Source organism: Notothenia coriiceps, unplaced genomic scaffold, assembly GCF_000735185.1.
Source record: "Notothenia coriiceps isolate Sejong01 unplaced genomic scaffold, NC01 NC01_scaffold00026116, whole genome shotgun sequence".
In the NCBI taxonomy this organism is placed as follows: domain Eukaryota; kingdom Metazoa; phylum Chordata; class Actinopteri; order Perciformes; family Nototheniidae; genus Notothenia; species Notothenia coriiceps.
In genome coordinates, this window is record NW_011358817.1 from 1 (window position 1) to 4,634 (window position 4,634).

The 4,634-nt window shown below is 47.7% G+C and overlaps 1 long non-coding RNA gene and 1 pseudogene across 1 annotated transcript; one reads left to right on the top strand and one right to left on the bottom strand.

Annotated features, from left to right (window-relative positions):
• Positions 1-28: 28 nt before the first annotated feature.
• Positions 29-4,628, top strand: LOC104956605 (protein NLRC3-like; annotated as a pseudogene).
• On the bottom strand, positions 338-578 carry LOC104956604 (uncharacterized). The gene is made up of 2 exons (XR_799573.1): positions 491-578; positions 338-439 (listed from the first exon to the last, which is right to left on the bottom strand). It is a non-coding gene; the product is annotated as an uncharacterized lncRNA (long non-coding RNA).
• Positions 4,629-4,634: the final 6 nt, after the last annotated feature.

Here is a 4,634-nt window from a genome sequence, read left to right on the forward strand (position 1 = left end):
GAGGGAGTAGAGCTGCCCAAGACCCTGACTGAGATGTACTATCCACTTCCTGGTGGTTCAGTCCAAAGTGAGGAACGTCAAGTATGATGGAAAAAGTGAGAGACATCCACACTGGAGTCCAGAGAGCAGGAAGATGATGGAGGCTCTGGGGAAACTGGCTTTTGAGCAGCTGCTGAAAGGCAACCTGATCTTTATGATCACGACCTGACAGAGTGTGGCATCGATATCACAGAAGCCTCAGTGTACTCAGGAGTGTTCACACAGGTCTTTAGAGAGGAGAGCGGACTGTACGAGGACCCAGTGTTCTGCTTTGTCCATCTGAGCGTTCAGGAGTTTCTGGCTGCTCTTCATGTCCATCTGACCTTCATCAACTCTGGAGTCAACCTGCTGGCAGAAGAACCAACAACCTCCCAGCAGTCTGAAGTGTTCAGACCCAAACCTACACCAAAAACCTCCTGGCTGCTTAAAGTCTTCAGAGACCAACCCACACCAACACATCTCTACCAGAGTGCTGTGCACCAGGCCTTACAGAGTCCAAACGGACACCTCAACTTGTTCCTTCGCTTCCTCCTGGGTCTTTCCCTGCAGACCAATCAGAAACTCCTACATGGCCTGCTGACAGAAACAGGAAGTAGCTCAGAGATCAACCAGAAAACAGTTGAGTACATCAAGAAGAAGATAAGAAAGAATCCATCTCCGGAGAGAAGCATCAACCTGTTCCACTGTCTGAATGAACTGAATGATGGTTCTCTAGTGGAGCAGATCCAACAGTCCCTGAGTTCAGGAAGTCTCTCCACAGATAAACTGTCTCCTGCTCAGTGGTCAGCTCTGGTCTTCATCTTACTTTCATCAGGAAAAGATCTGGACGTCTTTGACCTGAAGAAATACTGTGCTTCAGAGGAGGCTCTTCTGAGGCTGCTGCCAGTGGTCAAAGCCTCCAGGAAAGCTCTGTAAGTGGAGATACAAACAACATTGATCAGTTTAAAACATGATAAATAAAATCAATTGTGTTCAATGCTAATCCTTCCCCAGGCTGAGTGGCTGTAACCTGTCAGAGAGAAGCTGTGCAGCTCTGTCCTCAGTCCTCAGCTCCCAGTCCTCTAGTCTGAGAGTACTGGACCTGAGTAACAACGACCTGCAGGATTCAGGAGTGAAGCGGCTGTCTGCTGGACTGGAGAGTCCACTCTGTGAACTGGAGACTCTCAGGTCAGGATTTATTACATAGTTTTACTTTAAAACCTGCTCATCCAGGTTCAGGTTCATGTTAATAAAGTTGGTCAACATCTGTACATTCATGCTGACATCATTAAAACACTGAGTTTAGTGTATTCCCTGGTTCCAGGCTCTCAGGCTGTATGGTTACAGAGCAAGGCTGTGTTTATCTAGCTTCAGCTCTGAGCTCCAACCCCTCCCATCTGAGAGAGCTGGACCTGAGCTACAATCATCCAGGAGACTCAGGAGAGAAGCTGCTCTCTGCTGGACTCGAGGATCCACTCTGGAGACTGGAGACACTCAGGTATGGACAGACAGACTGAAGGTGTCTCTAATATCTCAAAGGTCATGTTCTTCCTCTCATGTTTGACACGGTTATTAGGGTCTGAGACCAGGGGTCGGCGAAGGGTTGACAACCCTGCCAAACACAGACAAAACAAGGAAAACAACGGAAAAAGGGTCCGAAAACCTGACAGTGGGTAGCCCGCGCTATTATTAGGATTTGTATATGCCCTCTTTGAACGCATATTTGACCCCCTGAACATATATGACAACTCACCAAATGTTGCAGGCGCGTTAGCATTTGGTTCCGGAACTTTGCGTAAAAAAATGCACAAGCCACGCCCACTTCCGTTTTTAACGTAAACTCCCCCCCACTTTCACGTAAACGATCAAAACTTGGCAGGTACATCTAAAGTGCGGAGACAAACCAAAAAGCCTCTTGGAGGTGTGTCAAAAATTGTACAGTTGGTTATTTTGAATTTGGCGTTGGAAAAACGTGATTTATCACTTCGCCCACGTCACTGTACTCGCTACATAATTGATAACGATAGGATTATTATTATTATTATTATTATTATCATAACTCCAATTGATAAGCTCCGAACGCCGCCAAACGTCACTTGATGGTTAACACTGCGGCCCTGAACAGCTCTACGTCAAATCTGAGGTTTCACAATCTGCCGTTTCCATGGAGACGCGTCCACCGCCATCTAACACGGTGTTGTAACTCCACTGAAAATGGTCCAAAAGCCACCAGACTTCAGAGGATGGTTAATGGTCTGGCCCTCAAAATGTATATGTGCCAATTTTCCTCAAAAGCCGTTGCAATGGCAACGAATCCCTCGCCGTAAAACACAATATTACTTTATCTCCTATGAAAATTGTAAAAAAAGTGGTCAAACTTCACCTGTGTGCTAAGAGTCCAGCTGTGAAGAAATCTAGATGTCCGTTTTGAAATGTCTTAAAATGTAGTTGCCAAGGAAACACAATAATCTCATAACTTTAGTGGGAATGCTCCAAACGGCCCCAAACTTCACATGTTTGATAATAATGCAGCCCTCAACACATCTAAGCTTATTATGGGCTGTCATCATATGCGGTTGCCATGGCGACAGATCACTCGCCATCAAAGTGATGTTTATGTTATTGCTGTAACTCCCATGTACATTGTCTGATCGGCCCGAAACTTCCCACGTTTGCTAATAGCCAAGTCCGGATACCATTCACATGTTGGACATCAGCGGACCTGCGCGGATTGTTGAAGACCCGTTCATCGCTGCTCCTTTTTTCACCTCACAATGCCAGCACGAACATCAAATTCATGTTGATATCAGCAGGAGGGGAGCTGGTAAACTAAGCTGTTAGCTGTTAGATTTTGGCTGTTGACTGTAAGCAGGTAGCTGTTAGCAGGTAACAGCAGCTAGGACTCATGTTGGATAGAAGATCATCCTGACTGTGTTTCTTCCTCCAGGCTGGACCATGGTGGAGAGCAGAGGTTCAAACCAGGTGTGAGGAAGTGTAAGTGTGGATCAGTCAGCTTCTCTCTAGAGACACAGATGATGGAGGTGGCATTTATTCATTAAAACATGACTGACAACTTGAAGCTTTATAGAAAGGGCCACTAACAGAGAGCCTTCAGGTGGGTCTGATGATAAACTGCTGTCTGTGTCTCTCATCAGATTCCTGTGGACTCACCCTGGACTCAAACACAGCACACAGAAACCTCAAACTGTCTGAGGACAACAGGACGGTGACATGTGTGAGAGAGGAGCAGCCATATCCTGATCATCCAGAGAGGTTTGACTCCTGGAAGCAGCTGATGTGTAGAGAAGCTCTGACTGGTTGCTGTTACTGGGAGGTCGAGTGGAGAGGAGATGTTCATATATCAGTGACTTACAGAGGAATCAGCAGGAGAGGAGAGAGAGAGGACTGTGTGTTTGGAGATAATGATCAGTCCTGGAGTCTGAGCTGCTCTGATAGAGGTTACTCTGTCAGGCACAATAAGAGAGAAACATGCATCTCCCTCCTCCCTCCCCCTCCTCCTCCTCCTCCCGCTCCTCCTACTCCCCCTCCTCCTCCTCCTCCCCCTCTGGTCGAGTAGCAGTGTATCTGGATCATCCTGCTGGCTCTCTCTCCTTCTACAGAGTCTCCTCTGACACCCTGAACCACCTCCACACCATCAGAACCACATTCACTGAACCTCTCTACGCTGGGTTTGGGTTCTGGTCAGATTACTCCTCACTGTCTCTGTGTCCTCTGTAGGAGGAGATCACTTCCTGTCCTGAGGTTTAAATGTTGTTCACGAGCAGGAACCACGCCACAACAGTGTGATGTTTGTAGGTTTATTGCAAGAAGTAACAATTAATTGATATGGAGGGGTTGATGAGATGTTATGGTGTGGCGGGACGTGCTGTGGTCCGTGCAGAGGGAGACTCAGAGTGGGGGTACCGTCTCCGTCATGATCTGCTCGGGCTGATTGCGGGCCCCGAAAAGAGTCGGATTAAATGCAGTTGGCTCGAGCATGTGCATGTCTGACGTCGTTTAGATTGTTGCGGAGCTCGAATAGTGTTCTGAGAGTGCCCCCAAAATACGCAGGATGTTCTGGAAATATTTCTGGACCAGAAACTTGTGGCTTGAGAATAACATGCCCGGAACAAAGACTATCTTCACTTCTAAAATGGGTAAATAATAATCTTTTATCGAGGGGACGTTCCTAAATCCAACCAAATATTACCATTGAGGAGTTAGAATGATGCGCACGCAGTTTTCCCTGGAACCTAAAGGAGTACGTTTATGCTATAAATGTTAGGTCGGGTTGTGGGGGAAGGTGCTCCTGTTATGAGCGACGCCGCGGAAAGAGCAGATGTGCATGAGGCGGCAGTTAGAGAGAAAGCAGCCTAGCTCATTGAAGTTATGAGACACCATCCTGCCTCCCTGGTAGAGGATTGGCCTTCCGCGTCTGTCGACGCCCTTTGAGACGGGGGCGTTGGCTGATGAACGTTTGTTTGCGGGACTAAGTATGATGGGAGGTGGCGGGTGATAGACGGTTGAAGTCTGAGGCATCGCGTGATGGAGAGGGAAGTGAGTGAGGTGTTTGAGGTGGTGGAGCGCTGACTGAGCATGCTGAGGCCGGGTGGGAA